Source organism: Peromyscus leucopus, unplaced genomic scaffold, assembly GCF_004664715.2.
Source record: "Peromyscus leucopus breed LL Stock unplaced genomic scaffold, UCI_PerLeu_2.1 scaffold_686, whole genome shotgun sequence".
In the NCBI taxonomy this organism is placed as follows: domain Eukaryota; kingdom Metazoa; phylum Chordata; class Mammalia; order Rodentia; family Cricetidae; genus Peromyscus; species Peromyscus leucopus.
In genome coordinates, this window is record NW_023505603.1 from 49,971 (window position 1) to 60,364 (window position 10,394).

Below are 10,394 nucleotides of genomic sequence, written 5' to 3' on the forward strand. Positions count from 1 at the left end.
GAGAACAATTGATAGTTTTGTCAATACCAGAGATGTTTAGATGGTTCCATGGGAGTTTTCTGGCCAATGACTCAACTAGATGTAATACATTTCTGAACTGGAAGTTTTGTTTGATGATGAAAGATGTCTAGTTAGCTCATTGTCTTTCCCTGACAAGAAGCATCTTGTTGTTGGTGAGATGGCTCAGTGGGTAAAGTCTGACGACCTGTTTGATCCCCAAGATCCACATAGTGACAAGATAAGACAGACACCTGCAGGCTGTCCTCAGAGGTCTCCTCTTCCTCTCAACAAACAAACAAATGTTAAAAAAAAAATCAACATAAGCCAGGAAGTGTTTATTTCAGGAGATACAGTTCCATCATAACAAGGAAGGTCTTGGCTGCAGGAGCTTGAGGTATCTGGTCATACTGCATGTGCAGTCAGGAAACAGAGTGCCAGTGTTCAGTTTTTTTCTCCATGTTCTTCATTCTAGGACCCCAGCCCTTGGAGTGGTGCCACCTGTAGATGTAACAGTCTTATTAAATAAGAAACACAGAGTCAATTGTGGAGTTAAAAGCCCAATAGGTCAGAGCAGTAGCTGAGAGCTGAGACTTAAAACTGCCTTTCTTATTCTTAGCTGCCGCTGCCGTCCTTCCCCTCAGAAAGAGACCTACTTCCTGTGTGTCTGTCTTTTTATAGTGTTTCTGTTCTGCCTTCTCATTGGTTGTAAACCCAACCACATGACCTTATCACTGCCTGTCTGTACAGACCTCCAGGTCTTCTATGGTTGGTATTGAGATTAAAGGTGTGTGTCTCCAATGCTGGCTGTATCCTTGAACACACAGAGATCCACCTAGCTCTGCCTCCCAAGTGCTGAGATTAAAATTATGCACCACTACTGCCCAGCTTCTGCTATGGCTTGCTATAAGCTCTGACCCCCAGGCAACTTTATTTATTAACATACAAATAAAATCACATTTCAGTACAAATAAAATATCACCATAGCCACCCACAGCCAAAATGAATTTTCCCATCTCAAGCAACTGAACCTAGATAACCATTTGTTCCCAGAGGTCTTTTAACCTAAATAATCCCTCACCTGTGTTCCTGGGGCTCGTCTCCTGGGTGACTCTATGTTCTGTCAAATTGACACTCAGTATCAACCATCACAAGCTATGTTCAATAAATGTTGATTTACTGTTGTCTTTTGTTAAATTCAGTAGACGCCCCTTAAGCAACTCTTGTCCTAATCGGCAGCTGTCACTCCACAGTTACCAGTCGTGGTTCAGCCACGGCCCGGCCCGGCGGGAACGCTGCTCCTCAGGCAGGGCTCTAACAAGGCGCCAAAGGGAACTTTACCTAGAGCTCCATCCCTCTAAAGAACTCAGGATTCAAAGGTTGAGGTGAAATTCTGCTTGCTCAGAGAGAGGCTGAATAGCAAGTAGCTAAGCTCCTCTCCTAGTTCATGTCTCCCCAAAACAGCATCCTTCTGCTCAGTCCCCATTTAAGAGCCCTAGATACACATGGTTCCTATCACTTCCTGTCAGCAAGTTGCTCACTCAGCCTCTTGACCCCAGGTTAATTTTATTTAATCAAACAAATGTAACATGTCTTTGCATCATTAAACAAATGTTCCACAATATAAATGAATGTAACACATCTTAAATTAATATTGCACAACCATACTTTATTTCATTTTAGTTGTATTTTATTTTATTTGGTGTTTTTTGAGATAGGTTTTCACTATGTATCCCTGGATGACCTGGAACTCACTATGTACACAAAGCTAGCTTTGAACTTATATTTTAATTTTTTTGGGGGGGGCCGTGGTTTGAGACAGTGTCTCACTATGTAACGATGGCTATCTTGGAACTCACTATGAAGACCGGGATGGTCTTGAACTCACAGAGATCCACCTGCCTCTGCCTCCCGAGTGCTGCAATTAAAGATATATATCACCATGCCTCGCATATTTTAATTTTTATAAAATTCAGTTTCTCAGGGATTCTAAGAGCCAAGTCCAGGGCTGTACTCACTCTGCCAACTGAACTACTTATCACTAGCTCCTCAATTTAAAAGACCCAAAAATGTCCCCTATGACTTCCTGGGTGGTTAACATGTCCCTTGTAAGTGCACGGCTCCCTTCCCAACCATCAGAGAGAATTTTCAATCATCTTCCTGATAGTCAACTTTTGTTGAAGTTTTTGTATTTCCCCTCAGCTTGCTAATGATCTTTCCTTTGACTCTATTGTAATCTAATAAGACACTTTATATAAATTTAATTATTTTAAAATTAGTAAGGTTCCCTCCCCTACCCCTTAGAATATTTCCTATCTTGGTGAAAGTTTCAAGTGACATTGAAAAGAATGTATATTGGTTTGGTGTTAAGAGGAATATACTTTAAAAAAAATAAAAACAATTAGAGCTGGGGTGTGGTAGCAGAGACCTTTAATCCCAACACTCTGGGGGCAGAAGCAGTGTGAAGTTTGGTGCCAGCCTGGTCTACATAGCAAGTTCCAAGCCACCCGGGGCTGCACAGTGAGACTCTGTCTTAAAAAATGGTTTACATTTCAATTAGGGTTAGGACAAATTTGTTGATAGTGTTGTCTATAATCTTTTTGATTTATTTTTTTTGAGACAAAGTCTCATTATTAGCTCAGGCTGGCCTCAAACTTGCTATGTAGCCTAAGCTGATCTTGAACCTGTGATTCTTCTGCCTCTGCCTCTTAGTTACTGAGATTATAGACAGTTCTATGCCTGGCTCACCTTGCCTCCCTCTCTCATCTACCCATTTTGTACCAAGGGAAAATGTTGAAATCTCCAAGTATAATTGTGGACTTGTTACTTGATTCTTTACAAATCTACCAAAACTTGCCTTGTATAATTTTTAATCCTTCAGTATGCATTATGTCTTCTTGGTGAATTGACTCCCTTATGCCTATATGATATTCTTCTTAAGGTAATTTCTCTTGCTCTGGTCTGTTTGACAATGTGTTGTGTCAGCTTGACACAAGCTGGAGTCATCTGAGAGGAAGAAAAATCAATTGAGAAAATTCCTCCAGAAGACCAGGCTGTAGACAAGCCTGTAGGGCATTTTCTTAATTAGTGATTGATGTAGGAGGACCTGGCCCATTTTCTATAAGAAAGCAGCCTGAGCAAGCCACGAGGAGCAAGCCATTAATCAGCATTCCTCCATAGTCTCTGCAACAGCTCCTGCATCCAGGTTCCTGCCTGGTTGAATTCCTGTCCTGACCTCCTTCAACAGTGATACAGAAGTATGAGCCACATAAACCCTTTCTTCTCAAGTGACTTTGGCCATGGTGCTTCATCACAGCAATGGAACCTTAACTAAGAGAGACAATAGTTCAGCAACTCTGATTTTCTTTCTAGGATCTGAGCAGCATATCTTTCCTCATCCTTCTCCCTGGCTTCATACTTAACATGGTTTCTTGCAGACAGAATGTAGTTGGCTTTGCAGGTTTTTAAGATGACATCTGACAGTCTTCTTTATTTGGTATTTAGACTGCTTGCCTTAATGAAAACAATGAAACAATCTAATTAAAACAGCATCCAGTCAGGCATGGTGGCTGGTGCATATCTGTAATCCCAGCACCCAGGAGGTCGAGGCAGGTGGAGCTATGGTTCAAGGCCAGCCTGGTCTACAGAGTGAGTTCCAGGACAGCCAGGGCTACACAGAGAAAACCTGTCTCAAAACAAAAACACAACAACAAAAAAAAAAACCCAAAAAACAAAAAAACAAAACCCCAACAAAACAAAAAAACCCACAGCATTTTGTTAGCTATTTTTTATCTTCTCTGTTCTTGTTTCTTTTTTCTCTCTTTTTTTGAATTAAATATTTTTATGGTCCATTTTGTCTTTTCTATTGGTTTAGTCATATATTACTTTTTATTAATATTTTGTGTTTGTGCATGTGTGTATTAGGGTTCTCTAGAGCAACAGAACTGACAAAATGAATATATGTACGGGGCGTTATTAGAATGGCTTACAGGCTATGGTCCAGCTAGTTCAACTGTTAATCCCACCAATTGAGAATACTACCACAGTTTAAAGCCAAATTTGAAGCAAGCTTTAATTAAATACTGGCCAGGTGGATGGACTCTAGCCAGGTCCATACCCAGGTTCTGGGAAATTGGCCCTGAATCAATATTTGCAAGGGTCTAAGAAGGAAAACCCATAATTCGTTGCATTTCCCGTCAGGTTCCGTCAGGGGCAAGCATACATCCTGACCTATTTCCTGCCTGTGAACCTCCTGCCCACATGTGATCAAGAACATCCAGTGCAGATGGGTCAAATAAACTTGTTCAGGGGAGTGAAAACATGTGTCTTGTTGTCTCCCATAAACAATAGCCTCCAACATTTCAGGAATTATCTATCTTAGGGCAAGGGGCTTGCAGATCAGAGGCATTTTTGTTTCATGGATCTCTAAGGCATAGTAATTAAAACTTAAAATGTAACTTTGGCTCTCACATTTCCCCCTTGAGTTGTATACTGAGTCAAATCTTAACTCTGTGATGGATGCCTGTTTATATTGAGATCTAATAACCATCAGCTTAATGATACCCAGACAGGAATTATCATTTAGTTAAGGCATTAATGATGCAAGAGCCAACAGCAATTAGTGGAAGCAGAAGGGCCAAAGGCCCTGTGATGACTGACAGAGTTACTATCTAGAAGGAACCTGGAATGAGAATGGGGACCAGTTATTTACTTCATCTCAGGCCCCTTTTTTTGCAATATTTTTTTTCAAGTACAGCCAGATTATTTCTAATGATTCCTAAGTGATTTTTATAGAAACAACAATTTTCTTGTAAAGCTATGCAATAACCTCTTTGGTTTTACATAGAGCAGGTTGAGTGCCCTATCATACTATAGAACTATTTCAGCTAATGAGTCTTCTTGTTGATAGATCTGGGTCTACTTGGTTTTAACAGGTACCTTTTCTGGTAGGCCACTATAGGTAGTTATTTTGTTCCCTATGCTAGGGAGTTTCCTTTTGATCTAACATTCTAGCCTGTTGAGGGACAAGGGGTGATGTACTCTCTTCTGTAACTACTTCCTACTGAAACCAGGACATTGTTGTCAGAGCCCAGAGAGGCTGGAAGGCTAGTCAAAGGCAAGGAGGAAAAGAAGCATGTAGTTATCTGACCAAGTTGTAGAGACAGGGAGCAGTTACATTGGCTGGATTGGTCCACATCAGCTCTCAGGAAGTCTGGTGCTCTCAGTTGTTTGGAGGATGTTGTAGTCAGCAGCTGATGTTTGGATGTGTCTGTCAGCCAAGGGGAAATCTGCTGAGACAGATATAGACTAGGGACAAAAGTTAAAATTTAGGAACTTAAAGTAAAATCTTACGTTTGGAACTTTCAGGCTCATAGTCCTAGCAATTGGGGAGGGGAGGAGTCCCAAGACCAGGAGAGAGAGAGAGAGAGAGAGAGAGAGAGAGAGAGAGAGAGAGAGAGAGAGAGAGAGAGATCCCATCCTCAGGGATAGACAGGTAGGGAAACTTATGCTGTACTTATCTGGAGTCCTTTTAACCTGTGAGAAGTAGATCCAAGTCTTATGACTCCTTCAATTCTCTGAAGTTTACATGATTTTTTTCAGTCTACAAAAAGACATAAAAGTTTTAGATATATTAGCATTATCAATCTGTACTGAAATCCACATTGCAGAGAAAGCAGGTAACAGGTGTCTGTAAAACAGCTGGAGTAGACTCACACCTTTGAGTCCTAGCAAAAGCTATAGATTTGGGTTAAAAAGTATGGACATTTTTTTTCCTCTCTTGAAAGAGACAGATATAGATTGGACAGAGATGTCTTTGGCCTGATGAAAAGCACCTTAAGTCTATACTTAGAAGACAACCAAAAGAAATTTAAATCTTGAGCTTGTGACTAAATATTAAATATTTAGTGTTCTACCAGCTTATCATAACCCATTGATCAATGTTAAAACTCTGATCTTTTGAAATCTTAGTGTAACAATAGCCTAGAAAGGAGAAGGAAATCTGAAACACTCCCAATTTTCACATACCTTAAATCACTTATTTATATCTTATAACTTGTATTTACATCTTTAACCACTTTCTGAGACTCTCAAATCTTACTTAAGTTTTCACATCCTCAGACCTTCATGTGTCTTAGGCTCTCAGAACTTACATAGACTCTCATATCCTCAGATCTTTATTGCCTTAGAACATTTTCTTAGACCCTCAAAACTTGCATAGAATTTAACATTCTTTCTTTCCATCTAATCATTTACCAGAGACACAAGTTGTTATTACCTAGAACAATCATCTCAAATAATGTTCCATTAGTGGAAAGTTATATCTGAAATGTATTTATCTTTTAATATGAATCCTGTTACAAAGACAAACCTGTCTGCCTTTTCTCAACAGAATAACTAGTAACACTAGAAAAAGCAATTCTTGATTTTTACATATGCAATGAGCTAACAAAGTGGCTGCAGCCTTGGGGAAAAACCTGGTTGCCTGCTTCTGCTAAGCTATAGTTAGCCTAGCTGTCAATACCATCAGAGATCTGAGAAGGATAAATTATAATAGAAAATATAACAAATAGTCTGTGTATCAATTAAAATGTCAGAGACTAGTTCGTTACCTAGACAGTCATCCCAGGCTGCTGTGGTCTCCATGGTGTTGGGGGCAGAAGTACCAGGACAGCATCAATTTTTGGCCTCCAGGTCCAGAAGCTGAGAGGTTTTCCTGTGGAGGAAGAACATGGGGGAAACTGGCCTTACTTTGTCTATGTAAAGTGGAACAATCAACTCTTTGGTGTCCTGCTTGTCCATAGTTTGGGCAGGGTCCTGGCAGCCAATATGGCATTAGGGAAGTTGTGCCCAGTGGTTAGCATTATCACAATCCAGGTGGAGTAGTTGTGGTGCCCTGTCATCTTCTTTGGAGACCTCAATGTCACTGCTAGGAGCTTGGGGTCTCTGTCTGTCATAGTAATCTTTTCTCATTAAACATTTTAAATGTCACTTTCATCAGATCTCTGACAAGCTTGAGGACCATTGTCTATTAAGTCTATCTGAGCTCTCACATGACAATGGCTGTCTACCAAGAATCCAGTACATGTTCAGTCCACAAGACTGGATGTCTCAGCTGGTCTTCAGTATACACCATAATCACAAAGAAGTAGGCTTTAATGCCAGTGAAGGAATGGAAGTGCTAGCAAGAGAGGACAAGTAGGCAAAGTGAAAGCCTCCTCCCACGCACTTATATAGGCTTCCAGCAAGACAAGTCCCCCACAGGTGTACCCAGATACTTAGATTTAGTTAATTCCAGATATATAGTCAAGTTGACAACCAAGAGTAGCCAACACAGCATGAGTGTATGTGTATATATGTGAGCACATGCGATGGTGTATGTGTAGAGGCCAGAGGGCAACTTGCAGAGATGGGTTCTTTTTTTCCATCCTGAGAGGCTTCAGGTTTGGCAGCAGAGCCTTTACATATGGGACCATCTCACTGGCCCTCATACACTTTTTGTTCAAAACAGGGTCTTACTGTGTAGCTCTGGCTAGCCTGGAACCCTCTATGCAGATCAGGCTGGCCTCAAATTCACAGAGATCTCCCTGCCTCTGCCTCTGTGTCTGGATTAGCATATTTTTCAAATTCTCTGGATGTATGTGTGTGCATGCTTTTGTATGTATGAATGCAGGTGCATGCATACTAGCTACGCTACACATGTGGAGGATAACCTTGGATATTGGTCCTTGCCCTCCACCTTGTTTGAGACAGGGTCTCTTTGTCTTTTCCACTGCATAGGCCAGGCTAACTGTGAGCTTCTGGGGAGTGAGTCTTCCCCACTTTACATCTCACCTTGGATACTGGATTACAGGTATCCACACTACACAGTCAGCTTTTACGTAAGTTCTGGGTATTTGATCTCAGGTCCTCACACTTGTGAGGCAAGTACTGCTACCCACTGAACCACCTCCCTAGTTCCTTAAGATCCTTTGAAAAAAAATTTGATGTTTTCCCTATCTTATATTGCATATATTTGGTTAGTATCGATCTATTTCAAATAGTATTTTTTTTAACAAAAATCTTAAAAGGTCTTATAATAAAAGCCGAGTCAGATATTGGAGTGAAAGCTGAAAGATCAGAGAAGCAGAACAGCTAGTCACTAGCTTACTGCTACGAAATCCTCAGCCTCAAGAGAGAGAGCTTCTGTTTCCTCACACCTTATATACCTTTCTGTGTCCTGCCATATTACTTCCTGGGATTAAAGGCATGTGTCACCACTGCCTGGTTCTGTTTTTCTCATATAGCCCAGTGTGACCTTGAACTCACAGAGATCCAGACAGATCTCTGCCTCTCAAGTGACAGGATTAAAGGTGTGTGCCACCACTGCCGGACCTATATGTCTAATTTAGTGGCTGGCTCTGTCCTCTGATCCCTAGGTAAGCTTTATTGGGGTACACAATATATCACCACATGTTTTAGTCTAAACTGGTGTCTTCTCCAAAATGCTCATGTGTTAGGGGCTTGGTGTCCATGAAGTAGAGATATTTGGGGAGGTTATAGAAATTTTAGGAGGTAGGACATCACTGGAGGAACTAGTTAGATGACTAGAGATGATGGGTTCTGAGGGAGTACCTTGTCCCTGGCTCACTTCTTGCTGCCGTGAGGTAAGCAGAACCTGTCATCGACCATACACTTCTGCCTCTATGATGTTCTGTCCAAGCTAATGGAACCAGTGAATCAGTGACCACGGAGTCATACTGCTTCATAAACAGTGCAAAGTTCACACAGCAGCATACTCTCATTCCTGTCTTGTAGCTAGAGTTTTTTTTGTCTTGCCCACAGTCAGGACAAATCTTTGTCACCCGCCAGTCCCACAGCCGCTCAGACCCAACCAAGTAAACACAGAGACTTATATTGCTTACAAACTGTATGGCCATGGCAGGCTTCTTGCTAACTGTTCTTACAGCTTAAATTAGTCCATTTCCACAAATCTATACCCTGCCACGTAGCTCGTGGCTTACCGGTACTTTACATGCTGCTTGTCCTGGCGGCGGCTGGCAGTGACTCCTTCTGCCTTCCTGTTCTTTTTTTTCTCCTCTCTGTTAGTCCCGCCTATACTTCCTGCCTAGCCAATCAGGTTTTATTTATTGACCAATCAGAGCAACTTGACATACAGACCATCCCCCAGCACAGCCAAGTGCAGACCATCTTAGACACCTGCACTCAGGCCTGTGGTCCTAATCATCCTCTATTCGGACCTGCTGGGTAAAGCCACAAGGAACCCGAGAATGGGCTCCCACAGGACATACAGAACATCCCACAGCACTTTCCTCCCTTTTTTTTTTTTTTCAAAAAGGAAGGTTTTAATCTTAACAAAGTAAAATTACATATAATTTGGGAATTTGGGCGTAGCTTCTCTTACCCATTCTCTGTATTATTTTGTCAAATACTTAGTTTTCATGTATGTTGTAAACCCACAAGACATTGCATTTTATTTTATTTTTACTTTAATTGACGCTATTCCCATTCTTATTTCTCACTGTAGATCTAGGTTGTCTGTAATTTCTTGTACCTAAAAACTTCTATTGTGTCTTTTGTGTGAAATATGGTGGTAATAAATTTTCTGTGTTTCCTGCCTAAAACCATCATTATGTTTCCTGAATGTTTGAAAGATAATCTTACTAGTAGGTAGATCATTCTGGGTTGACAGGCATTTCCCCTAATACTTTGAAAGAGATGGCACTCAGGCTCTGTCTTGTGTCATTTCTGCTGAGAAATCTCCTTCAATTCTCATCTTTGTACTTCTGTAGGTAACATAGCTTTTATCTTTGGTTGCTTCTATAATTCAAGTTTTTCTTTTCATCTTTAATTGTAAGCAGTTTGAATATGACATTGCTTTTCCTTTTTTCTTTTAATTTATTTATTGTGTGTACATGTGTGTGCCATTGCACACCTGAGGAGGCCAGAGGAGGAGGAGCTCAGGTGTCCTGCTCTGTCCAACTGACTCTTCTGAGATGAGGCCTTTCACTGAAACTAGAGCTATGCTGGCACCAGTAAGGCCTGCTGGTCCCCGTCTCAGCCCTCACATAATGCTGGCTTTACAGGTGTGTGTGGTCGTGCCGGGCATGTGAGAACTGGAATTTCAAACTCAGATCCTCACACACAGCAGTCATTCTTACCTGGTGAGCCATCTACCCAGCCAACTTTCTCTCTTCCTTCCTCCCTTCCTTCCTCCCTTCCTTCCTTCCTTCCTTCCTTCCTTCCTTCCTTCCTTTCTTCCTTTCTTGTCTTTTATTAATTTGGAGGCAGTTGCCAGCCATTATCTCTTCAAGCATCTCTTATGATCCCTTTCTTCTTACTCTCCTATTTCTGGGAATCTGACTCATGGCTGTTAGGCCATGTAGTGCTGTCCCACA

General features: G+C 41.3%; 1 long non-coding RNA gene across 1 annotated transcript; it reads right to left on the reverse strand.

Annotated features, from left to right (window-relative positions):
* Nucleotides 1-314: 314 nt before the first annotated feature.
* On the reverse strand, nucleotides 315-6,711 carry LOC114705897. The gene is made up of 3 exons (XR_005090688.1): nucleotides 6,609-6,711; nucleotides 5,174-5,599; nucleotides 315-498 (listed from the first exon to the last, which is right to left on the reverse strand). It is a non-coding gene; the product is annotated as an uncharacterized LOC114705897 (long non-coding RNA).
* Nucleotides 6,712-10,394: the final 3,683 nt, after the last annotated feature.